This window comes from Pomacea canaliculata, linkage group LG2 (genome assembly GCF_003073045.1).
Source record: "Pomacea canaliculata isolate SZHN2017 linkage group LG2, ASM307304v1, whole genome shotgun sequence".
NCBI classification, from domain to species: domain Eukaryota; kingdom Metazoa; phylum Mollusca; class Gastropoda; order Architaenioglossa; family Ampullariidae; genus Pomacea; species Pomacea canaliculata.
In genome coordinates, this window is record NC_037591.1 from 4,770,392 (window position 1) to 4,797,772 (window position 27,381).

General features: G+C 43.4%; 1 protein-coding gene across 5 annotated transcripts in view; it reads left to right on the forward strand.

Moving 5' to 3' along the window:
- Window positions 1-107: 107 nt before the first annotated feature.
- LOC112558266 (tripartite motif-containing protein 2-like) overlaps window positions 108-27,381 on the forward strand; it is a 54,741-nt gene continuing 27,467 nt past the window's right edge. Inside the window, exons 1-3 of one of the 5 annotated variants that reach the window (XM_025228621.1) lie at window positions 108-239; window positions 1,834-1,902; window positions 15,984-16,121. The gene's annotated coding sequence lies outside the window, so the exon portion shown is untranslated. Of the gene's footprint in view, window positions 240-1,833; window positions 1,903-6,891; window positions 7,026-13,023; window positions 13,133-15,983; window positions 16,122-27,381 lie in introns of those variants that run through there. The other 4 variants (XM_025228625.1, XM_025228623.1, XM_025228624.1 and 1 more) reach the window with 4 other exon arrangements.

Here is a 27,381-nt window from a genome sequence, read left to right on the forward strand (position 1 = left end):
GGACGCCTGTCACATCGTAACAATCCTCATTCATTACTCCCATTGCGACGTGCTCGTCACTTCCGTTTGCTGAAAGGCCTTTTCTTCTTCAGTTTCCTTCTTCCGGAAGATCGCAAACCGTTGCATTGCGCTGTACTAATGCACTGTACTTCACGAAACTGTTCCCCACCACGATCAGGATCCCTGGAAGCAGAGTGTTGATGGCGTGTGTGTGGTCCTCTAACAGTATTGTGTCAGAAGTAAGTTTTCTTTTTAACAACGCCGTCCCTAGTTTTCGTTTCAAACATTCCTTTCCATGGAGGTGGTGGTGTGCATGAGAGAGATGCCGGCATCGTGTTACAGTCAAAACCGTCAGTACTCGATCTCTTGTTTCAACAAGCCGCATAATCACTTCCCCGAGTCCTTATCGAGTAATGAAAGCATTTAAGCCTTATTACAGCCACAGCCTGCCGCTTTCACCAGACGAGGCGGTTCATACTGCAACATTTGTATGATGGCAGGACTGAACTGATCCCAAAAAGCTCATGCCAGTCCTCAAAATGATATTTACTGCAGCTTCTCACTTGAAGACTCATATTTACTGTATTTGATCACAGTAGTCAACTGCCACAATTACTCAGCTACAAATTAAAGTATTTCTTTCCCGGCAGCAGTGATCCAAATACTGAGGCAAACTTTCACATCAGTATTAACTGCAGCACTTATTCAAAAGCAGCCGTGGACTGGTACTGTACGTACAGTCAGCCTGTCTCGACTTTGGTGACACAACACACAAGAACAAGGCACCGGAAAACAGCCATTGACAGACGGTATCTCGTGGTCATCAAGTGGTCACTCAACGGAAGTCCCATCAGAGCGCTGCGCGAGGTCCAGCTCTTGCCAGACTAAATATTTCACTTTGACAGGCTGTGCATGTAGGTCAGCCTCTATTTTCCACAAATATCCTGTTTTTAATAAGCGCGCGTGTCAGCGCGCGCTCAGTTAGGTAGAGTGAAGCTTACATAACGATACTTTGAGTATACATAAAACCTTTGAAATAGATGTTTAGTTCAGAAATTCTAAATCTTTCTCATTCAATAACGCATCAAATCCATATATTACATTCCTAAAGAAATCAGCCACAACCAAATCTGAAGATGGAGATGGACACCGTATAGTTAATATGTAGCTGACAGAAAATAATAATTGCAAAAAACAACCAAAAAAAACCTACCCAATACTATACGATTCGAAAAGAAAAAAGTCACGAAGACCTAGGCTGAATGGTTGAATATCGGCACCAGTTGCAGAAATAACATAATCAGATAATCCTCGACGTAAACACAACTTGTAAACATCGCACTGCTGCAATCGTTTACTCACAAAGCCTCGTTGTACATTTTCTGAGTGAAAAGAGTTTTAAGACAAAAATGCTGTATTTGCTGTGCTGTAGCAAGCGTCACAAGAAGGAGTGGGCATTCTGATGAGTTGTAAACAAACACCTATATTATATCGATTTTGGGTAATTAAGTTCTGCAACTGTAAAATACTGATTATAAGGGAGACAACTGTACTATGTTGGACATGTGAGTTACCTGCTACACTCCCTTTGTCTTCAAATCAACTTAACTTTTTCATTGTATCTGCTGTACGTATGAGCTGTCAGAATTATCGCAAATGCTGTCTTGTCCAGCTATCACTTTAAGAAAATTATTTTTTCTCAATAAAGGCTGCCTTCTGTTTCATTTTAAGACTGAGACTGAAAACATTAAGTGTTATGTGTTGGTGGCCTCCCCTGCGTCTCGCGTGGCGTGATGTCTAAACAATTTTTTTTCTCCTTTTTTTTGCGGGCAGTTCCCATTCAGACTTGTTCCTGTTATCCGCCGGCGTTTGCGGCAAATTGAAGTCTGGATAAAGCCATCGGTGAGTCATTATGAGTGGAACTTAAACTATTTTGTACAGATTTCTTCATTTCTACTTCAATAATACCTTATTGTGCTTGTGTTTACTATAGCAGCAGCTAATGTTTATATCGGGCACACTTCCCACTGGTGGATGTTTAAAATCAGCTGTCGAACGCTTGTTTTGCAGTGTGTGTCGTGGCTTGAGATTTCATTGTAAAATTATAAGCATAACTGGGTAATTTATGGTTAGTGGTACATCAGTTTAGTCTTGAACTATTCATGATTTTAGTATTTTGGTTTTGTAATCCAAGAGACAGTGATTGACCTCAACACCAGGTACAGGTACAACTGACACTACACATACTATAATATATTCATGCAGCATTGTAATCACAAATCAGAGTTGATCATCGTCTGCATCATCATCTTCAATAGCATAGCACAGAATTCAAAGATGAGCATTTAATTTGGTGTGCTGGCTAAAATGATGACAGTCCTAGAGATCTTATATTTTCCTTGGTCTTGTTACTGACCAGTGGAAAGTACTAGAAGATGGAGAAGCAAGAAACCTATTGGCTTATGCTGGGGAAACAGAATTCATAATTAAATATGTTAATGTACTAAATGTACTGATAATGAATTGTTTTAAAATGTACAAGCATTGAAACTAACCCTTGACATAAGAATAAGGTGATAATTTTTGGGGATGGAGAGCTATGACAGGAAATGTAATATTAAGCAAAGCAAATACCCAACAAAATAAGAAAGACTTATACAGTATTTGATTTATTCAGTCTGTGATTCATTCTCTCAAATCATAGCTTCTTCAGTGTTTATACTGTGTCTTTGTTCTCTAAAATTTAGATACACATATGTAGTCTAAGAAAACAGGCTTTCATCGGATAGTTAAATGCTTCTTACATATAGAATTCATCTGTAAAGTAAGAGGTGTGTGTGTGTGAGTATGTTTGTCCAAATGCTAGCACACGAGCCATACTTTTTCTGTATATGGGATAATGGATGCTTTTTGTTTGATTTATCTGTTGTTGTTTACACATATATGTCCAAATTCAAGGATCAGTGTGTAAAGGTATACAGTAATTTTAATTCACATATGAATGTTCTATCATATTCTGTATTTTTCTCATATCTGCTCATTCAACCATAAATATCAAAGAAATTTTGGAGACCATTTTAACCGTTTCGTGATCATTTACTAAAAATGAGTAAATAGCAAGTTTCCTACTCTCGCAAATAAATTATTAGAAAAAACACTTTGTTCTTCATAAATGATAAAACCTTTACAAATGTTGATGCTGAGGAAAAGAAATTTTTCATATTCTGAGTTAGCAGATCCCTTTATCTTTTTTCCTACATTTTATATACATTAGGATTTTTTTGTTCAGCCATCACATGAAGGGGTATTTTTTTGGTATTTTTGGGCGAACTGTAAAAATTAAATTTTTTTCTATTGGGAGTGTCAATAGTTCTTTTCTGCTTAAGCATTTGCATCATTCCTTTCCTGTGGTCCTTTTGTGTGTGAGTATGTGAAAGGAGGGGAGGAGCAAGAATGAGGAGGAGGCGGATGGTAAAATTTTTATTTTAAGAAAAAAATTAATAAATGCCATTGTTAATTTACATGTTTAGTGCAAAGTACTTCAAAAGAGTTCTAGTGTATACTTTCATTTTGAATTCAAAAATAGAGGAATATTTTTGCAGAATCATTAAGAATAGTTAACTGTCTTAGCATTCATGACTGCACTTTGCAGGAAAATGATTGAATGTCAATCATGTCAGGCTTATCTGATATGTCACATAATACTCTGAGAAATTCTATTAATATGCATACTACAAAAAATTATTTTCTCCTGATTAGATTAAAAGTTGTGCGAAAAAAGGGTAAATGCTGGTGGATAGCCCATCAAATATTAAACAGCAAAAAGGCAAAAAATATGTACTCTAATCTGCCAGTGTGTCGTTGCAATGTGCCAAGACTGTGAACGAACAAGTCGTAGGCTGTATCCACCTCGTCAAAATTAAGTCGCATTGGAAAGGGTTAGGCACAAAACACTCTTATTTGAAATTCAACCTGCTGAGAAAATGGGTGTGCTGTTTGCATGAGCATGAAACAAGAATAATATTGTATTTTCTCTCTCTCTCTCAATGCGCTCGCTTGTACGCTCCAGTACATTTTTTCTGCCCCATCTCTTACCTACTTTACATCTTGAAATAGGGTTGCCTGACATTTTACTTTAGCCCATTTTTATTTATTCAACCTTTAGTATATTTCAGTGTACATTAGTGTGCGCCGCCTGTATGAATGCTACATTTTATGTACAGACATTTCCCTGACAGGCCATGCCATTTTTTTCCTGGGGCCCCAGTTAGCATCGATCCGGGGTTCTTCCTGCTGCAAGTAGATCACTCTGACGTCAGTGTTGGCCATACAAGGAAATGAGATTGGAATCAGTGAGAGGGGATAGCAGGACTTGTTTCTTGACCTGAGTGGTGAATACTTTGTTCCCACAGCCCTAAAGTAGAAATGACCTGACCTGTCATACGGGCTTTCAAACTCTGAGTAGATGAAATAAGGAAGTTGCATCTGTTGGAACAAATCCTTGCAGAATTGTTGGTTATCGAGGAACTTTCTTTCCCACACGAGCCTACAATTAAAAGAGAAACGAAACGAAACTGAAGGTCTAGGAAGGAGAAAGATATTGACAGATTTTAATGCTAAGTGTAAAGTCAACAAGAGTGAAGTCGGTTCTGAGCTACCGTCGTTCATCTCATTAGCGGATGTTCGCAGGTTCGTCACGTGTCTCGTTTTACACATGCACGTTGCATTTATATGGCTCAGAAACTGTAAGCACAAAGTACACAAACACTAATAGCAAGGAGGTTTTTATTCAAAATTCTATGTCAACTCCATCTCTCCTCTCTCTCTGAGAATGTCATAGCCGAGTGGTTGGAGCGCTGGCGTCAGAACCGAGAGCGCACTGGTTCTATTCCCGCTTAGCGCAGTAAACTTCCCCGAATCGACCGAGCTGGTGGGAATAAGTACCTGACTCTCTAGGGTTGGGCACGTAAGACAGTGAGGGAGAAGAGATGGGCACCGCCCTCATGTAACGCTGGTCCTGAGGAAAGTGAGGTTTCTAACACCTCACCCACCTACACACCCAACTTAGCGACATGTCAAGGGTAGGGGATGAACTTTACCTTACCTCTTTCTCTCGTCCCCCACCCGTCCATACTCTTCTGTGTTCCGACATTTACTGAAACTGTTTTATGGGGCGTCAGGATGAGCAGGAATGAAGCTGAAAGAAATAATAAATGATTCGAAAGCAAGCAAGGGTGTGGTTTTCAACCCAGACTGGCGTTGCTTTGCACAAAAGGCGAAACCGGCATTACTCCTGCTCCCAGTCTTGTTTTCGGGTAGTGAAATATTAATGGTGATACGCATAATATACTGAGTAAGACTTGAACCTTTTGTGCTTGCCTGCCTGAGGCTAGAGAGCGTTCGCCTCCAGTGCCTCCAATTTCGTTTTCTATTTGAAAGCAGTGTAGTCAATGGAAAGTACTACAATCCATTATATCCCACGCTGTCGCTTGCTTTTTACAATCATGTTCAAGGTGAAACCAACAGAAAATGTCATGTGCTCCCATCTCAACACAATGTCGTTAAGTTTGCTTTTTGTATTTACGTCAGGTAAGATAGAAAAGGATAGAAAATGTTCTTTTTTGCTTTTAAACAGAAATTGACTGTTCAAAGGCAACTAGACCATCTTCACCTGGCCGCCTACTCGTTAAGGACTCTAGCAGTACAGGATGTTGAGGAGGTTGCCAGGATTTCGACATTGTTTTGTAGGAAGTCCAGTTCATGGAGGATAGTATCTATGGTGGGAAAGTCCTGATTTGGTTTGTTTGGCCATAGCGTCCACCAGAGGAAGGCTACCGTGTGCTAATGCCTCCGGTCTTCATACTTTGCCCGATTTGGCAAATGCTGGCAGGGTTTATTTCCCAAGTGTTTGTCGGCGCGCAAGCTGTTTACCGACTTGCACCTCTGACCCCTTCACATATTACAAACGTCCTCGCTGACCTCTGGAGCACATATTCGCTTCCGTGACCCTTGGTCAGAGTTCGATGTGGGTGCCGGCAGTTCACTATGTTCCTCTTGACATCTCACGATGCTCTTCCATTGGTATTATCATCAGTCGTCAAAGGCTTTCTCTTCAGATCTCTCGCTTTAACATTGTTTGTTCATTTGAAAGAGGGAATTTAAAACATTCATCGTCTCAAATTCCTGCTTTCCTTCCCAGTTGACATTTTTTTTCGAGCGTGCTGCATAAATGTCCTGTGATGTAATGGTGATTTTCATCTCTGATTGCTTCAATTATCAGTGTCGTTTGTTTGCATCTAATTTTATGTGTCGTTAATATTTAATAACGGGTGATGACGAAGTTTGAGGTTTTGTATGACCCCGAGTAAACTCGTTTGTTTTGAAATCGTCGTCGCCACTAGCGACGTCTGGCGCCATACCTCCTTGGCGAATTTGCTTTGCTGATTTCGATTTCTCTCTCGTGATTTACGCTCGGTGGGAATGCTGTTATCATAAATGACAGAGAATGAATTTTTGCTGAGTCTGTTACACGTTATGGCCTTGTTCGCAGACTAGCATGTTCACGATTCAGGGCCCGTAGGTATAGAGAGGGAATAAAGCTGCCTCTGAAGTAATGGACAAAAATTGAAAAGTATTTTTAGGTTTTCTAACAGACTAAAACCTTGGACATCACTTGAAAATCAGACAAAATTCACTCGTTTTGTTCATAGTCTCCGCTTTAGGGTGATCTCCACTCCCACCCACGATTTAGGACGGTATGGATTAGATGTTCAACAACCTCTAGGCAGTCAGATACCACCGGTCCGTAGCTGCGGGCCCAGTAGGAATGCAGAGCGAATTTTGTGGACTGGATTGAAGAGCCAGGCATGTGGACTTGGCAACCGCTGCTGGCCGGCAGTGTCTGGGGCATGAGAGGAGTCGCCGAGCTTCGTTTGTCTAGCAGCCTTTGAAGTGGCCGGCTCGTGACCGAGCACAGGAGAAGGGCCTTATGTTAAGCCTTTGTGGGAGAACAGGACCAAAACGAGGTAAGATTGGAAGTCTTGCAGGTGAGCGTCATAAACATTTCTTGCTGTGGACCTTGAATAAACACAGCCAGTGGACTGTGAACGGATCCTGTTAACAAGTCACTCATTGTTATATAATTCACTTAATGTGGCGTGCCGTGACATATCTGTTCTGGTGCTCACCAAGCACATCGGTGTGTTTCTTTTTGGTTTTCTTTTTCTTCTCTCTCTCTGTCCCTTAAGATTTTGTAATATACGACCTAGAATTGAAATCATTAACCCATTTGACTCATCAGTGTGTGACAGAGTAGTGGCAGATTGGCTGCCAGGGTCATCCTAGTGCTATTTTGATAAACATAGTCTCACATACCTGATCTCACTACTTATTTAGCACACATGCTTGACGAGGGTCCTGGTCGTTCGTGCAGATCGGGGTGTCGCGTTCCCAAAAGGAAGAGCAAAGGACAGTCAGCTGTGCAGCGAAATGCGCACTTGCGGAAATCCGATCTCGGGGCGCCACCGTATTGTGGCCTGAGTATAGCTTATGAACTATACTACTAAAAACAATCGAAAGGCCATCTTCTATTTTCAACATTTTTATAATCGTGTTGTACCAACAATGAGGAATTTTTTCTTAATATTTCTTAAGTGCATTGTGTATGCGAACAATCAACGTGAATCTGATGACAATCCAGTTTGGTCTTGTGAGTGCTCAGTACAGCAGTCAAGCCAAAAAGGTCACTGAACCCACAAAAATATGAGTTCCATTGCAATATGTCCATATGTTAGCAGAATTGAGCAGTAGAAAATATGCAGTGCACATGCAACTGCTGTCTATTGTCAACACAACTAAGTAATTTTAACCCTGGGAGGGTTATTTCCGGTTTCTGTGTACCTCTGAGACAACTATTAAGTACTGTCGACCCTGGGAAGTTCATTGCATGGTTGCAGGAGGGGGTAGGCATTCAAGATATTGGCCTGCCAATTGGTAGTTGCTCACTCTTCGAGACCGCTTGAGTGCAAAGGGAACTGTTGCAGAGCAAAGACTTCCCGGACGCCCTCGGTCAACTACCAGACAGCAGGACAGGATCATTGTTCTGTCAGCGCTAAGACAGAAAACAGCCACTACCAACATACTCAGGGGATAGCTGCAAGCAGCCGCTAACGTATCTGTCAGTGACCAGACTGTTTACAATCGGCTCAGGGAGAACAAATTGCGATCAAGTCGACCTGCTGTCCGCCCTGTCCTAACACCCGACACTACGCGCTGCTCGTCTTGCATGGACACGACGCCACCTGGCATGGACGGCCCAACAGTGGGCTGCAGTCCTCTTCACTGGTGACTTTCGCTTTTCCAGGTCCTTACACGATGGCCGAATCCTGCGTCTGGAGACGACAGGGAAAGCATGATGCTATGGTAGTGGATCCATCATGGTGTGGGATGGGAACTACAAACTTCTTATACTGTACCTTGTGCAAGGCAATCGTGACAGGCGTGGCATACAGAGATAACATTTCACAGCCTATGGTACTGCCAGCAATGAAGGCCAATGGACTCGGTGCCGATCTTCAAGACGACAATATCTGAATGCACAGGGCCAGGGTCGTCATTGACTTCCTGGCATTATGTATAATTTATAATATAATTTATTTGTCTGTTCAAACTGCCTCTGCTGAGTTTAAGCAGGCCTGTGCAGTCGAGACTTTTTTGTCGACTGGATATATTTTTTATAATCACTAGTGCTATAATATGACTTTCAAAAAAAGTTTGCCACCACTCAAAGACTGTTTCCTAGCATATATGGTTTTGCCTGAATTAAAGTCTCTTGGATGTCACATTAAAAAAACATAGCTAGCACAAACATATCCATAAACCCATATATTACCGTTGAATGAGAAACGATCGTGCTAGCTGACGGATATCGGATTCGTTCATTAAGTGGTTGCCGAGTTTTGGTGCCATTAAAGGACTAGTGGGATGCTAAATATTTTTTCTGATGATTTGGCATGTCTCAGTACAGGTATCGAACTCTGTCAAACCGCACAAAGCCATCATCGGCGTTGCAGACGTGACCTGGTGGATCGCTAGCATTTGTCACAGTCGTCACCAATACAGTGAAGCTCGACTGTCCTGGGTTCAAATTTTGTCTCGGACAAACTGTTCTTTCTCTTCATGTGGCATTTGTTTACATTTCTGGATGCCTTGTGATATAGCCTTTGTTGCTGGCTCGGCGTAAAACACTAATTCTCTCCCCGTCCCCCTCATATTGGCAGTGGAACTTACGATTGTTTCTGTTAAATGCTCGAGCCAGTCAAGTGTGAAATAGCCTGTTATTATACAGAGTGCGAGTGTGTAGGTAAATGTGTGCAGGTATTATTCGATTATTGATTTTTCGGATGATATCTGCTCACCAATCAGAACTGTTCAGATTTGTGACACAGCTGCATTTTTTAAAAAGGGACAAAATTCTCGATGCTATCTTAAATAGGTGATTGTCGGCAAGTACAATTTTGCAGCAACACAGCTATGTATTTCTTTCTTTTGAGGTATGCCGGCCAATGATACCTATTCCCACCACTTCAGTTTTGCCTTCAACGGTTCTTTCAGAACAACAGGGCTGCTTATTCCCTTTAAATCAGAAAAGAAGCATAATAACAATGCATGCGTGCATACCTGCGAGCTAAAATGGCGGGTATATTGACGGTGGGGTGGATCCAGGATACCTGACTTAATTGAAGTAGCACCTAGAACAGACCTGCCACGTTGAGCGAACTTTTTTTTTTTTATATGGGTAATTACCGCAAACTGGGCCATGTGGCATTCCTAGAGATTGCTGTAATGTTTCAGAAATGTGCTTAAATGAGAGAAAGAGAGAAGCGTGAGCGCGTGCGAGAGAGAGAGAGCTACTATGGGATGTAACATGGCGACTCATCTACAATCCGCTGTTGTGTTTGACGTTTCCCTTCTCCATGGCACTCGTGCACTTGTGTATTGTTATGAATTTTTATGGGTTGGCACGTGGCCAGAAACCACTCATCCCTTCTTACCTTTCAGCTGTTAAGAAGGTTTTTTTCTTTCTTGGCGCACACCCTTGTATCTGAACGTGTAACTTAGCAATCCTGCTCGGCAAGAACCGATATTGTTCCCTGAGAGTGATGGCAGGAAATGTAATCAAACGAGGTGTGGACAGTGATTAGACTTGTTTATTTACAACCCTTTTAGGTTCCCAGCCCCGAAATATTGTTCACTTGCTTGCGGCTTTATATCAGCTCCCGATGTCCTCATCGCCGGCCAGTGTTCTTCCCAGTAGGGTAAGGTAGGTAGGTGAGTTGGTTTCATCGTTTATCCCTTCGTGATTTCCCATAATAACGAGAAAGGGTGTTAGCCGGGGACGAAATGGTTGTAGCAGTACCCCTTTAAGCAGTGTCACACCCAGGCTGAACTTTGTGTGCCCCGAGGCATGATTTTAACCCAAGACCTCGCGCCCCTTACTTTTATGGTGCGAGGCAAGGCTTTTTACTTACCGCTGTACTACGACACCTCCCCTTCTTTGTGAGTTCTTCTTTCGTAATGCCTTTCATCAAAGGTTAGTTTTATGAGCAAGTTATAAAGTTGTGTTAGTGTAGCCGTCAAGTACAATTATGGGGCTGGCTTGTGAAAAGCTTTCGTAATTTTCCACCGCTTGAACTTCTCCTTGTTACACGCACCTGTTGCCAGAAACACCTAGGCCGGCCACTCCAGCATCATCCACACCTTGCACATCACTTTCATTAGAGAGTGCAGGTTTATGTACGCATGTATACACAAGCAGCTTGACATACATACACACTTCTGTGTGAGTGAGCAGGAGGAAGTCACTTCCGTGTTCGTTTATGTAAGTCTTTCAGCGGAAGACTAGAAGGAAGCAGCTGGTGGTGTGGACCAAGACCAGAACAAGAGGGTCTTCGTTCTGCGATTTCCAGAAGAGATCGCTTTTCGATAGGTCCGAAACAGGATAAAATAAGGGAAAAGAAATCTCGGTTACATATTTATATATTAATCACTGTACTTATTTGCCAGGTTTCTCTGGAGGTGATGAAACATTGTGTGAAGAGACTCGCCAGTCTCGTGGAATGCAGTCTTAGTGAAAACGTTGACACTTTCTACTAGACTTATTTGTCTAACAGCCTGGTTGACATTAGTATCAGAAACTAATTCCAAGCATGAACCCCTTTCCCTTCGCTAATACAATTCTACAAATATCGCTGTGGCCAGTGGGAGAGTGGTGACCATAGGTTAACTGTATCCGTTAACATCCCTGACCTCAGGTGACCTCATTCTGTTGATAATGATGTTAGCAGACGTGTCCCTCCGAAACGGAAGAGATTTATTCGCCTGCACTGGGAAAAGCAGTATTCCGGCTACACTCAGTGCATTTTGTCAAAAACAAGCATGTGACATTAATAATGAGGGAGCTAGGAACTATCACTTCAAACTCTGGTTCAATTTGTTAGTTAAATCCTGCACCACTCTCTCCCGATTGTTGAACCTTTTTTTAAAAAAAGACTTCGGCGATCGCACTTCGCCTCTGTGTGTTTTCGAGCCCTGGTCATGTTTATATTCATTTCAAGGTTCGCTATTTGTGCAGCAAACATAGATTATTTCAATAAATCATACTCTGGCTGGCAGGCGCTGTTACAGGCTGTTATTTTGCTGATAAATTATGTTATAGCAGCCTACACCACCCACCATCCACTCCGTGTCCTGGCGCCCTGAGGCTCATGTTCCGCGGCGTTTGGCTCACCCCCATGATGCATTGTTCCTTTCATCCAAGTGTCTTTGGCCATCAGAGAAAGGGTTTTGATGCAGCTTTTCATGTGCCATTGACGTATATCATGAGCAAAAATAGTCTGCATATAACACTAGAAAGCAACAGTAAATATATATATATTTTTTGGGGGGTGGGATGGGGAGGAGAACTAGGGATTTGGATGTGGCCAAATAGATGTATAACATAAGCTGCTGGGCTTTTTTTAAAATTCAGATAATTATAAGACATTCATTTTGTGGCAGTTTCCATCATTTAAAAAAAAATTGGAAAAGTCATTTTGAAAGACTTTTGTCAAAGAACTATCAGGGTACACAAAACCAAAATGCTGAGCAAATCGTGACTAAAGTTAGCATTCGCCAATTACCAGCCAAAACATAATGAAAAGGTCTGCCACTCGAAGACTTTTATTCCATTGATGCTCATCTTTGATGATCTCCGGATGATTTACATGCCAAACAACAGTGCAGAAAGTTGAAGTATCACCATTGAGAAAATCTGATACTAACCAAGACAGAAAATTAGGTGTCTGCTGGCTTGCTTATTCTTTCTGTGAGAGAGAGAGAGGAAGGAGATCATCAAAGTGGAAGTTCGAGCCTATGACTGAATGGAGGTTGGCTGTATCTTCTGCCGGGTTCGATAAATGGTTGGCCTTGCTCATAGCCATCCGGTGGTACATATGACATCCACAGTTCTAGGTCTTGGACAGTACCTCAGAGTCTGTTATTTAGGCTGGTTTCTTTGAGCTAGAGCACCATTCCTGAACCTTAAATGTAAAGCCACAACACTGAGTTGACAAACAAACAAATTGCATGAGAATTCACAAGACTAGAGAGAGAGAAGAACGATAAGCGCACAGCTCGCCATCATTCGACGGACAGACAAACCCTGGGGGCTTCTTGCCTCCCCTTCTCCTCTCTGCCAGACCAATGGAGGGAGAGGGAGAGACAATAGTCGGAGGGGTGGATAAGCAGACACACTTCGCACGCGCCAGATATCGGACGCCAGAGAATGGTGGCGCGTGCCTCGCGAGATCGATACTGTACTACAGGCCGGCGGTTCGGCTCCAGCTCCTGCTGCCACACATCTTTGAATGGCGGGGCGCAGTTACATAAGATGAGCAACAGAAAAAAAGACTAGCCTGTCTTCACACTAGGTCAGTGCTGGCTACGTGTCGCACAGACCGACAGCAAGGCCTCTTGCGAGAGCCCCGAGGTTCTTCCTTTGCTTGGTGATGCTGATGAGGTTGGGCGTCTGGCACCGACTGTCGTGTTGAAAGGTCTTCAGGAGAGTCGAGGAACCGTCTCTGTCAAACTGCTGGTACGGCAAATATTGGTTTACATTTTATATCTTATGTTCTTTCTGACAGTGGGTGTGAGAGAAAGGGGAATGAATGATGCATATGCGTCCGTGTGTACTTGCTGATTCAGCTAATTTAATGTAGCATAAATTTTTTCTTCTATAATTTTATATTAAATAAGGCTTACAGAAGTCCTAAATCTTATTCTGCTGATGCTTTGGTTGCGATTTCTCCCTTGAAGACCACCTTATGGGTGAGGTAATCTTATTTTGGTGACTGGTTCTCAACCTTGTGTTCGTCCCTGACATTGTCGGGTCTGTGGTTGTGACAGCAAAAGTGTCGCATTGACATATGTTTGTATGACAATGATCAGTTGCCGGGCTTAGCACAGTGATCGTATTTCTTCCACAGCGAGAGAAAGAAAGGGTCGTGATTTATTGCAAAGACTTCCCTTAGCACCACAACGACCAGGGCCCAAGTGCATACAGCATCGCTAGGCGCAAAGAGGAGGGCATCCGCCAAGTATCAACTAAAAACTTCATTAGTTTTCAAGCAGCTGAGCTGACTACTTGGCGTTTCCACCCAGCAAGCTCCCATCATGCTAGTATTAACACTTATCCGACTGCTAGCGCCTAACAATGTGTCATGCGTCTGGCCCCAGGTCGCTGCGATGGCCGAGTCATGTTGATGTCACGGTGACCGAGCTGCACCTCCTCCACACTTTTTTTTTCTGTTCTCCACAAAGTGGTGAAGGTGTCGACAAGCAATAATCAAACTATCGTATAGAATGGTTGCTGACGGTTTACGACAATGACAAAAGGTTTGCACCACTAATTCTGAAACCAGATGCCAGGCCCAGAAAGACATTAGGAAATGAACTCTAAACTTCTGCGCCAGTGAACCATCTGTATCGTTCAGAATATCTTTTTTTGAAGTTTTCTTGGTTTTTTGTTTTTTTTTTTTTAATCGAACAGTGAAACAAATAAACAAAAGACAAGTAGAGAGAACCTAAAATCTTCAAACTTGTCCGATATTAGACTAGCGGTGACGTGGCCGGGAATATTCCTGGATTGAGCACTTCACCTGACACTATGTCGATCGTCGTTAATTTAGACAGGTCTCCTGACAGGGGAGATAAGGTTTGTGGACAGAGCAGCTGCAATAGGCAAACGGAGTTACTTCCATGTTCCACAGAGCTCATGCAAGAGTACAGACTGGCAAACAAGGCACAAAACATGTTTACAGTTGCACCTAGTGCATGTACATACTATCATCTCTATTTTTCCCCCATCACGACGGCAAGGTAGTGTATTTAATCTGACAGGTGGGTGCGGGGAATCATCAAACGGTCTTTTCACCCGGGCAAAGTCTGTGAATGTTTATCTCTATTTTTCCTGTTAGTGTTTCGCAGGTCTCGCGAGCATAAAATGATCTTCAAGGAAAACCAGACTGATGTGGGTGTTACTATGGCAACTGTGCTGTGTCGTCATCATTCACGGCGACCTTTCGGTCAGGCAAAAGTCACGTGACCCGGTCTATCGCCGGCAGTCGATGAACAAACGGTTGCGGGCATGTGAACATCGATGTTCAGTCCTTGGTTACCGACATGAAGTGATCCGGAAGTGATAGTGTGGGGGCGGTCTGCTGATAACAGCCGCAGCCCAGCCACACATCCAGCCAGGGACCAGTCCGGTCATGACACAATGTACAGATGGCGGCACCCGAATCGATGGCACGTGTCATGCGGCTGCCGCCACTGCAGTGATAGTAGATCCCCCGGGTCCGCAGGCCAGCCTCCCTCCCTCGCCCGCACAAACCTTATCGCTTCGTCCAGTGTCGGCTAGCGGAAGTGCTATCTCGAGCGACACTGGCGACACCGACGACCTCGCGGAAGTTGCGGTTCTTGACAATTTGCTGCATCGACAGATATTCTCATGCATTCGAAATGATTTGTTCTTGACTGGCGAGTGGTATACACAAGGCAGCAAGGCATAGTCCTTCTCGTTGACAGCCGATCTCGCATCTTTGTCCTTTCTTCTTTTTTTCTTTTTTTCTTTTGAGCTGGCAATGCTGTAGATGTTAATCTTAGTGTGATTTGTTCCTCTTTTATCTTCGTATTCGTAACAAAAAGTAGATTGCAGACTTCATAAACTAGTTGTTCCGTATTAAAGTCTGTATGTGGTCGTAAGGGTTTGCATTCTTTTCAGCAGCTTGAAGTGGGAGACAAAGATATTTGCTTATCCCTCGTCCTGTCCAGTCTTGTCCAGTCTTGTCCACTGTCAGGAGGCAAGAATCTCTGCAGGATGACTTCGTGTAAATATTTATGCCTTCTGAGTCGATCATCGGAATCCTTTCAATTTTTTACCACCAGTACCTTAAAATGTGAAACCATGCTTCTTCTTCTTTCTTTTTTTTAAGCATGCTGTGTGTCAAAGTATAAATGTGAAAGTACTTTATTTGTCGTGCTGACTGAACTGGAAACTGGGGTGGGGAACGGTAAGTTTTGAGATGTTTGCATAGCATTGTTTGTTTTGTAATTTATTTGTTTATTCCACGTTGCTCATCATTTTAAAAAATGGTTTAATGTCGTTTATGTAAACATATGTGGGTCTCTCAAAGAGCTTTATTTCACTGCTGTCAACAGTGACCTCACCAGTGGTGTCTTGTTTCCATGTTTTGTTTCCCTGTTCACTTGTGTCATCAGTGACCTTTCCAGCATGTGTCTTGTTCAGTGTTCTGATGTGTCATCAGTGACCTCGCCAGCATGTGTCTTGTTTCGTGAAAACATCCGGTTTGCTCGTTTTTGTTTTGAGATTTAGTTGTTGGCGCCATCTTTTCACGCTTCGTTTCCTTTTGGCTGGCTTTTTCCAGTGTGTGTAGAAATGGTGCTTCTGTTGGCTGCACTGTGCTGCTGTGGATCAGCCAATGAGCGGACTGCTCTCTGCCAGGAGCACAACCATTACTAGCGGCGGAAGGCCAAAGGTTAAACAGCGGTGTTCGTGGGTCAATGTAAGCAGTGCTCTGTATTTCTGTCTGCATGATCTGGTGTGATGAAAATGTGCTGTGCTGCATCTTCAACTTTTTTGTTTTTCGTTTTTGGTCAATGTTAAGAGCTTTTTAAAGATTAAGTATTGTCAGGAATTTAATTTAAAAATCTTGTTCCGTTGTTATTGTCACGTTTGCTGAGAAGAGCGTTTAATAATATTTAAAAGATTGATGTCTGTTATGTTTTATTGATATGCTTCGGAGTAAATGTGTACCCAGTCTAATTCATAATTAATAATAATAAAAGTTTCAGCCTACGATGGGAGAAGAAATGACGGATAACCGAGTGATTAATGCATTGGTGTACGAATCCGAGGGGTGGCAAGTAGATGATACCTGTGTGTAGTAGCGAACGCCAATTAACTTACCTGTCGGGAACTGAGACCTGACTCCCTCACCTGACAGTAAAAAAATGGACCACAAGAAATATGTGTGTGTGTGTGATAATACCTCGCTCCCCAACAACCGAAAACTTGTAAGGTAGAGGGTGTGCATTTGATGTGTTCACGTGAATTCTTAGACCGGAGACCTCTGTATACGTGGAGCTAACGTGTTATGTTTGCCATTAATGGGGTTTAGGTGTCATGAATGCTATTCTAGATATAGTTGGACAAATGTTTGGAAATCAGATATAGCTACACAAATGTTTGTAAGTAAACTCGATATGGCAACGCACTTGAAAGTGCGTGAAAACTAGTTGTACATAGGCATGCAAGCACTTAGAAGTACTAGTGGGCTCCACCGGATATTGCAAGGGTACAGCAATCACTTGAAGTTTTAAAGAGCCCCGACTGCACTCCTCTGTGTGCTCTGTAATGGCTCTGATACACGTCAGCTCCATGTCGCATTGTACCCAAGGATCCGGTCTCCAACCTTGTCCTGCTAAATGTAAGGCCAACCCCCGAGACAGGTATCCTCGTGCCAAAGCAAACTGCAGTCTCCTGACCGGTTACATTATCCTGCCACTGGCCTCGGGAAAGGAAGCCGAGAGATGGTTCAAAGAGAGTAGGGGATGAGTTGGGAAAAGGGAAGGAGGAAGAAAGAAGCAGCTTAAGAACTCCACTCGTCGCAGACTGGCGGTTGACATGCTAGACGACGGGAAACTCGTTCGGACAAACAATGGCTGACGGGCGAGGCATTATCCTGCTTCCGGAAGAGTACAAAGCTTTTATAAGCTGGTGTGGCGAGTGAAATGTAGCAGGGGACCAGTGTTGTTACTAGCAACAAACAGTTGTGAAAGATCTTATTTCATTTGCTAGACCTGCAACAGCAGTAGCTGTCATAGAATTTCTGTGTACAGGGTAGATGTGAGAACAGTTGTGTTGGTTCTTATACAAGTAGAGTGCAAGAGTTAATAGAGCAGTGAGCAGTACTTAGTAGTCCGGTAGGAAGTGGGATCTTTGAGTTTATTTTCCTCTTGTTATCCAAATCGACTAAAGGTCTTTCTTAACCGGAGGCACATCATCAAACGTGGCGGCCATTTAACCAAATGAAAAAAAATTCGCTTGTCCGAGTCACATTTTCAACGCTTCAGGCAATTGAGGCTCTTGAAGAGATCTTGGAATTTTTCCTGGCGACAGGCAGACACTTGAAGTACATCCGGGAAGTTTACACAGAGCCGCACGTGGCGCTTTTCATTGGTTACAGATGTTCATGCAAACTGCGACTTCTTGTGGCACTTGCAGGACCTTCCTGACCTGTGCTGAACCTGTGCAAGGTGTGTGATGTCCCCACGTTTCCCCCCTGTCCAGCTCCTCAACACCTTCCTGTCCTTGGCTCCTATCAGTGTTTACACTTGTGTTCCAGCGCTCGTATGCTTAGGACGAGAGGGTGAGTGTGTGGCAGAAATGTGCATGGCTATACGAATTTCATAACGACATGCATAACGGCTGTGTAATGTAAATATATTCAATCCAGACAGGCTGGCATGTAAACATTTTTTTTCAAACTGTGTAGAGCGCGTAGTTAACGTTGAAAACTAATGTAAACACTCAGTTAAGGTAACGAAAAAACAAATTGAATGTCAAGGATGTGGGCATCACGAATAAAATATCCATGAGGCGATACTGAATGATTTTTGTTTCGCAGACAGCAGCATTTGTGCGGGAGTAGGGTTGGTTTTATTTTGGTTTTTGGTTCAAATTGAAATTGGGTTTTTGTGTGTCTTTTGTTTTTGAAAGGTGATGGGGAATCTTAAAATCGTTTTTACCTTTTTTTTTTCAGCTGATAATTTTGGCTGTTGTGACCTTAGCATGCGATCCTCGAGTCAAATTGCTTCCGATCCTGAAAATTACTACTTTTTTTTTACCTAGAAAAATATAGGTTTTTGCCTTCCTGAGTTCCTACAAAGTAGCGTTATCGCTTTTTTTTTGAAACCCCGAGGTTGTCAGCCTTGGAAGAAATGTGGGTTAGCAGAAACGAGTTCCAGCCTCAGAGAGGTGAGTCACAGGAGGAAAATCAAAGAACTTATTACCTTACAAAATCTTTTCCCTGCTCCCTCCCTCGTCTCCCCGCTGTTAAACCGCCGAGGTGTTTCTAGTTCCCCCCGTGACATCGGAGGAAATGATTTTGCATCGCTCCGATTGGCTGCCAGCAGTCGTAGTTAGGAAGAGTTGTCATAGTCGAGCGCACCACAGGCTGTCTTCCCTACTCTTCTCACGCATACTTCTCATTTCCGCCTTTTGTTTACATTCATTTGTTTTTGTTTGTTTGTTTGTTTGTTTGTTTTTTGTGTTTTTTGTTTTTGTTTTGTTTTTTTTTTTTTTTTTTTGTTGGGTGGGCATATAACGATTCTAATATCTTTAGAGCATTGTGCGCTCCACCGTTTGCTGCTCTTGAAAGATGCCAAATAAAAAAGCATCAGGCGAGAAGGAGTGTCTTGGATTCTGCTTTTGCATTTTTCTTTCTTTGTCTTAGTGAAATTTGTGTTTGCCTCTCCGTTGGCCTTCATTAGATACAGATCTGCTAGCTAGTAGTTCGTAGAGCATGCTGGGTAGCGCGCACCGGAGTGAGGGCATGGAGGTGGCGACTGCTGCGCAGCATTACATCGGCCGGTAGAGATAAAAGGGTAAATTGGAAACAATTTGCGTCGGTTACCAAAAAAAAAAAAATAGACATCATCACTGGAATTTTGCGCTGCGCAAATTGATGTTATTGTGAACGGGAAGGTGGTGGGTTTGTTGGCGGGGTTTAGTGGTAGATGCTTGGGCATTTCATTTCTGAGCAGGACGAGGATCCATGACGATGTACATACAGCATCGGAGATGTTTTCATGCGGTGGGAGTAGACTGAGCTGTGTGAAGTTATCTCCTGGTGAAAGATTGGGTCTGAACGATCCTTAAGCAATAGCCGCCATGTGGAAGTGTTTCTGGAGGTGAGCTTTTCATTTGTTGAGACTCTTTAAGCGGCCACATTGTGTTGGTGGCTTCACGGTGATGGGGTGAGTGGTAGAGAGGTACAGACGGGAGAGAGAATGTTTTTATTTACGATGAGTATTTTGTTTGCAAGAACTATTCATGAAAACAAGCTGTAATCCGTATTCGTGGACATTTGTGATGTCGCATTTGTTATTTCTTTCTATGCTTGGCAATGTTTGTAGGCAGGCTTATGTCCAGAGAATTTCGATTTGAGGTGATAGCACCCTGTACTGAGCTCAGCTCAGTGAGTTAAACACTCAAATAAGTTTTACGCTCGTTGGACTTAGGTTGCGAGTAGTGCCACTGACTCCGCAACTTGCCGAGTAAACAGTGCATTTGGGGTGTTGCGAGACCCCTACCCTCTACCCTCCCTTACCCCACTCCACTCCCCCAAACATTCATTCCTTCTTCTCAGTCAAACTTCTCTCTGGTTTTCGCGTGTGGCAGGTAGGCTACGAATACCGTGAGTCATCAAGCTGGGTCAAGGACAGTTCACTGGTTACCGTGAACTTTGAGATATTCATAAAAATTTATGTTTATCAACTCGCAGCACAATGCATGTCATTCTCCCTTGCACACATTATCTGGTTTGTGTTTCTTCTTGCTTGTTAGAGTTATCTCAATGTCATGTGCTGGATAACCAGCAGACGGCACATGTTTGCCCCCCTTGACGGTCCATTGGGGGCGCAACATGTTTCTTCAACTTAAAACTGCTATAAAAGAAGCGAATTTAGAAACTTGTTTCAAAGTTCTGACATTGTGTTGCACATGATGTTTCTATAACACTGATTCTTGACAATAACTACGTAGTTAAAACCGATGAAAGGCGATTTTACATGTGCGAAGCCGTCTATATTTAAACCATAAAAGTTGACGATAAGCATAAAGAGTTTGGATAACAGCGAGATGGAGAGTATGTGGGCTGAGAAGGATTGGATAAGGTTAAAATAAATAGATATTATGAAGGGATTTTATAGAAATCATCATCTTCTCCAAGAGAAGAGAACATTGATGAATAAAAGACATATTTACTAAGGAATAGAAAGTTCATCAAAATTATTCAGGCCGATAGCCAGCAGCTGTCGAGCAATTCATGCAGGAAGCAGAGTCAGGGGAGGTGATTCACTTCCGGTGCGAACGTCAACAAAGCGCTTGGTGTTTCTCCTGTAACCATGATGGCGGAGAGATGCAAGCCGGCCTGGAGAAAGACGAGGGTCTGTTAATGGCGCCCCCTCTTTAACCCGGAAGTAATAAACCGAATCACTCAACTGCCTCACCACTGTTCCGCGTGTAGCCGGTGACCTCTTGAACCACTAAACACTCTCTCCCAATTTCCAGTGTAATTAGCTCGAAATAAATATTTAGGAAACAATTTGTGCTGTCCTTTTAACCCTGATGCTTGAGGAGTGTGGGTGTGCAAGCAAGTAGTAGTGTTGTCCTTTTGGTCCTGCTTGACAACTTCGGGTGCATTCAAATTGCTTTCGTTTCTTTCTCTTTTTTTTCTGTCTCACCCTTCTTGCCCACATCTCTGTATCTTTTGCACGTGCGTACACTTCATAGATCATTCAGTCAAGATACACAAACCCTCGAGGTTCAAGACGAAGTCTTCCAGCTCTTAGAGTTCACCTGCAACCAGTCTTGCGTACCTGTCTTGCCCTCGATCATCTTCACGACGATCTCCTCACGACTCATCCTCACCAACTGAAAGTCAGTTAATGGCTGCCTTTGCCATCAAAAGACAGTGCATCAAAAGTCAATCCAAGCCTGTTACCAAGTGGTCTAAACGATGTCAGGGAAGCCTTTTGAAGAATATGTTTTTTCAGAAAACCGTCGTGCAAGGAATTTGTATGTCCTACGGCATGTGATCGAGCTATTCAGGAATTCCTTTTGTGTCGATGATTCTAGAATTATGCACTGCTCATGTGGCACAAAAGAATTAAGGCCGATGAAAGCTGTCGCATGCATTAGGGGTGTGTTAGGCGGGTGCATGGAAAAACTCCGGGGTTCTATTGCAATTTAAATTGTGACAGCGGCCCTAGCGCGAGCTGCGTTTCTTTTAAAGCCCAGGTTGCCTAGTGCCGAGAATGAAAATAAATTTCATGTCAGCCCCAAAGGATTTGGGCTGCAATCGCTATTTAAGAAAGTGCATTCAGGTTGCTGTGTGATCGGGGACAATTTCTGGGTATCTATTGCCACCCGCGTCAGCCGCACACTCAACGAATGTAATCGAGATGGCTCCCTGCGGTTAAAGGGAACAAAAACAAATGTTTCTGTTGTGTTTTCACCCGAGTATTTTAACTCGGCACAGTTTAAATTTGTTGCACGAGGATGACTGGCTAGGATCCACCCTGCTCCTCGAAAGTTTCACCTACCGAAGATGTTGATGGTGGTCTGTCTGGCGATCCGTGTGAGGAAGGTAGGCTGTAGTAGAACTTGTCAACCGTTTCAAAACTGTTCTCATGAGCTTTGTAGACTGAGTTTATTTTAGACCGGAAATGTTGTGGTTGAAAATAACTCGCATGATTCAGCGACGATGTGATAAGGTGAGCCTACAATACATCGTTTGTGGGGCTAGTGCACACAGTTCGCTGTGTCACAGACTTGGCGTGGCCGGGTGCACAGTACCCTGCTAGCTGCAGAACTAAGGCCAAGCAGTCGGCTAAACTTAAATGTTGAGAGGGATTTTACCGAGTGCTGACGCGGTAGTCATTCAGTTAGCGCCTGACGAGGTGCCGTACTTCGACCCCAGGACCCCGAGACTTCCGGCACTCGTCAGCCTCCAGTGTGGAAGGTCTGCAGGGCTCTTGCCCCTTACATAACCGTAGTTTGTCACGGGCAAGGGAAGGAGAAAGAGAATCCATTGACACAGGAGCAGAAAATTTCTTGTTCAAGGCACGCCCTGGTCTGTGACTAACCTGTTTACCAGATGTAAAATTCTGCGTGGTTTTAAAAAAAAAGAAAGTCCTCTATCAAAGTTTGTTTCTTATTTCTGTGCGGTTTTTGTCTCCCCCTCGCCACACGCCTTCCTCTGAGACGAGATTTCAGTTCACAACACCCAACCTTTGCTGTGTTGGTGTTGTCAAGTGTTTAACCTTGTGACATCGTACTCATTTGAAAAGATGGGGAAAACCACGAGGCGATTAACGGAAGGTGCGTGCTTTGTATGAGTAACCGGTAAAAATTGGATTACATTTCGCGAAAGCAATAGAATTCACGTTCGTGGGAGTGATGACGAGTGAGGACAGGAGCAGGTAATGGTGGCACTTCCGGTTCTGGTCAAAGGGGTCAGTTAGTGCTTGTAAAGTTTCTGACATATCGACAAGCAGGGACAGTGTAAAAAGTTCCGTCTGTGATAGTCTTGCGCACACGCAGCCTTTCCAATACATTGCCAATGTTCCAGGAACACTTCCCTGAAAAAAAAATTTATTCATTTCTCTTTCTCTTGACCGGTGCTCTTTAACCAGGACTGGTTGTCGTGGGGAACTGGTTGTCGAGGGGCATTCGCCTCAGCCTAGACCACCACTGAAGGTAGCCTGAAAGACAGTCTTTAGGAGAGTGCTGTGGCGAGTCACGTGGTCTAACCACGCAGACCTGTTGCCAGGTTATGAGCCAACGAAGGTGGCAACTGTGCTTTGTGCATATTCATTGCTTTTATGTTCAGTGTGGGACATTGGGAGCCATTTTCTGAGGCATTGGTCTCCAATGGCTGGTGTTGTCAGCAAGCAGAGTGCAGGTCTCGCATCCGTACAGCAGGATAGTGAAAAAGATGAAAGATTGGTCATTGGTAGAAAACCTGGTGATAAGCCTGCTTTCAGTCCTGTTCGGTCATTTCTGCTGTTACTAATGCAATCCTGAAACAGATTTTAGTACACATCCTTTGAAGTCATGTGGACAGACTAGAATCACCTTCATTGCTCGGAGGGAGATGTTTCTGGTTGGGGGTGAACGGGTAAAAACCGGCTAGCGCCGCCATGACAGTTTCGCCATCTGTCTTCTGATGTTCACCCCGAAGAGATGGTCTGTGGGCTGAGTATGAAACGTGATTCCAGCCCTCAGCCCCCTCCTCTTCCTTTCGATCCACTTCTACATTCACCACGTGGCAGCCAGGGCACGGCGTCCCTGACGGGTTGGCACAGACCAAAAATTCGGGATGAGCTTCACGGGTCTGATTCTGATGTGTTTCTTGCATGTTCGCACGCGCATGGCTTGCCTAACGAGCTTGTTAAAACAAAACAATGTGTGGTGTGAGAAATGCCTTTTGGTAAAAAAAAAAAAATTATTCTACTGCTTGTATGCATCCACTAAAAGATTTGTTATAAAAGAGGGAGAAGTTGTGAAGATCAAGACGTGGATGCCCGCAGAGTTTGTTTTTGTTTGTTTGTTTTGTTTTGTTTTTCCACTAAAACGTCACTTCTGCCGTTTATGTGCACCTATGTGTGTAAGTTAGAGACGCATTACGGATTTTTTTTCTTTTTTCTCATTTGTTGATTTCTTTAGTTTTCTCGCAGGAAGGATGGAAGATGTCTAATAAAGTTCGGGTTTGATTATTTTGTATTCGGTACATGATCGATGGATACTTGGTCCTGTTGTTCGATGCAATTTTTGTTTGTAGGTCAGTGTGAAGAATATCTGTGTCATAAAGACTATCACGTGTGCAATCCTTATCTACCCACGTGTAACGGATAGTGTTATCCGCGTAAAAATCGCTTTCTGGAATGTAGAGATCGTTTCACTCCGATACCAAAGACCAGAAGGTGGTAGAGTTCCTGTCTTTGAAGTGAGAGACAGGAGTCTATTAAGATACCCACAATAGCTGTAAGCGCATGAATGAGCCATGAATCAATTTAAAATTTTTAAAAAAAAACATTGAAAAAGTTCAAAAGCATCCAATTATTCATCGTCAAAATAACACGAATATTTCTTCGTCAGTCATAATGCACGTTTTACACTTGTCATTATGATTATTTATGTTTCTATAGTTGTGAAAATACACATCTGGTATTTTTCCGTTTGTCAAGATAAATATTTATCTTTCTCTACCTGTAACAGCACACGTGTATATTTCTCCATCTGTCAAAATGCACATTCACCACACTGCTTCTCGAGAATGTGGGACAAACTCCAGGCCAGAACAGGACCCTTTGATGACGCCTGTGTTCTTGATGTATTATTTTTGGACAAAAAGCCTGCTATCCAAGTGGAATAGTTCAGACTACATGTCTTCTCTGGTTTTTACCGTTAGGAGGCGCGTTTCTTTTTGTTTTTAAATGCTATGTTAAGAGGGCACCCACACAAGCGGGGGAGGAAAGTTGCCAGAGATGTCGGCCAGAGACCAAAGGCTCTGACGTCAGCGTGGGAACAAGAAAGTAATTATGTGAGTTCACCTTACAGTTCATTCATCTTTCGGTGCCCGTAGCAGATGCGTAGGGCCTTGTGCCAACTGTTGGTGATTACCATCGAGAAAACAGAAGGTAACTGTGCATAGCGGTTCACATGCGTGGGTTCCTTCTCATTTGTCATTTTATCAGTTCGCTAAGGTTGAATGAATGTCGGAAATTGTGCTAACCATCTGTGGTGCTTTATTCTCTTCCTCTTTTCTCTCATCAGAATACAGCTAGGGGCAGGGATGCCCTCTCCAGTTTGATTACATAACCTTCATGCTTGTCCGTCTTAAAACAAACTGTATTTAACTCCTTCGCTAAGGATGGAAGATTGTTCTCTTCCTAACAATTGTTATTATTTTCCACCGATAGTCCCAGAATATTTTAGAGAGTCCTCTGTGTGTGTTTAAGTAATACAAACATCATGAGACACATTCCTAATGCCCGCCAAGATATCAGATGTACTTAGCATCAGCAAGATTGCTTGGGAGGGATGGGGGATGAAGATGGGTGTGAGTACAGGTGGGCGATATTTGAGAATTCTGTCTGTGTTCGAGTACATGCCGCATCACATTCTTGTCAGTGTGTCAACATGTTCACTGGGATTTGTCCTGAAAGATTAATGAATTGCTTGATTAACTAGGCGATCGTGAAAGATTTAGTGCAACGAGTCTGCAAGTAAAGACAAAGGAAGAACTCTCACTTCTCCTCTTCTCTCCTATCTCTGCTCTCTCCCTCTCAAAACTTGAAGTGGTAGGAAAAGGAATGCACCAACTGAGGGTATATGTTTTATTTCAGTTTCCAAGAAAAATACCTTTAAGAATGCACAAGATAAAAAATATATGGAATTGAGAGCCAGATGCAGTGGCTGTGCGTTTACTGGTTAAGGTGAAGCAGTGGGATGAAAGGCTCATATGTTATCATCAGTTTGACTACTAGGCGCTAACCATTCAGCCATTGCCATGGCACAGCACAGAAGTGTCTGGGTTGTGTGTAATTAAAGTCGAGCAGATACTGCAGGCCGGGTTAATGTCATTGATTAACCATTTCACGCAGTCGTTAACTGGCAGTTACACCTGCCACCTTTTGCTTTGAAAAGTACAATTGATGATAACACCGGCATCGACCTGAAAGTGTGGCATCGGTCAAAGATGTGGTTTGTCCAAGATTGTGGGTGGAGTATATTTACTGTCTTCAACATTTGAAGATCCAAAAGAGCTGTACACAGGAAGGCTTTACATGTGTATAATATAATAGTCGGTACTGTCTCTGTATCTGACAGGGTGTAGAACGCGTGGTTTTCAGTTTGCAGACCTTTACTACTCGGGGAGAAGCGGATAATGCAAACTTGCCAGTTCGATACCCGCCTGACCTGAGCTGATAAAGGCGTATCTGACCTCTTATAGGGGTGGAAGGAAAAGCAGCGAGGGATAGATGGACACCGCCCTTACCAAAAAAAAAAAAAAAAAAAACCAACAAATTAGACCTGAGAAAAGTGAGGTCTTTATGAAATTTGTGAAGAATGCACGTGTCATGTGTACCTGGCGAGTGTTGTGGGCCAGCCATGCTGTACCTGTGACCAATCACCTGTGTGGACGTGCCAGACCTCCCTCTCCCCACCTGTATCTGGCCGACAGGTGTTCGGCGACCCGTCAACACCATGACCCGCAGTCGTTGTTCCTGGTGTCTGTTCTTGACCTTCAGAGGCCCACTCCAGTAAGAGGATGGGCAACGGTCAACTTGCGATAAACAATGTTTGCCACACATAAACAAGACATTGCGGGTGGGTGGAGTGGGAGGCATGATAACAAAATGAGGTCAGTGGGTGCTGTGAGTGTCTGAGTGTGCTTGCAGACGATTGAACCTACCTGTGAGGTGAACGTGACGCAAAGTTCAATCGATAGGTAAGAGGAGTGCATTGCAGCGTGCATGTGGCGCAAAGCTACTCCGGCATATAAACTTTGAAGAGTGCATTGCAGTCAGGCACATTCAGATCAACATGTACATGTTAAAGAGTGCATTTCTGACAGGAACATTTGCGTCAAGGATGCCCAGAAAAAAAAAAAAAAGTTTTTATTGGGTATTGGCACGGAACTCCTGGCTGGCATACTCTGCAGGCTCTCCAGAAGTGCGAGTCACTGACAGTGCCCAGACTGGGAATAATGGCAATTAATGGTTGTAGACAGAATGGCACTGTCCATATTGGAAATTGCGGAAGCAGTAGTTCTGGTGGGAATGGCCAGCAGTCACGAAGGCGACCAGAACATAGTGCTAGCTGTGGGTCCGTTGTCCTTCGCATGAGCGCAACTCACCGCCTGTAGTCCAACTTCTATTTCATTTCTGTTGTTCTAAACCACCCTATAAACATGGAGGTGAGAGTGGTAAGAAGAATTAGCACATGACCACGTCTGGGCGCTTGTTGTGACA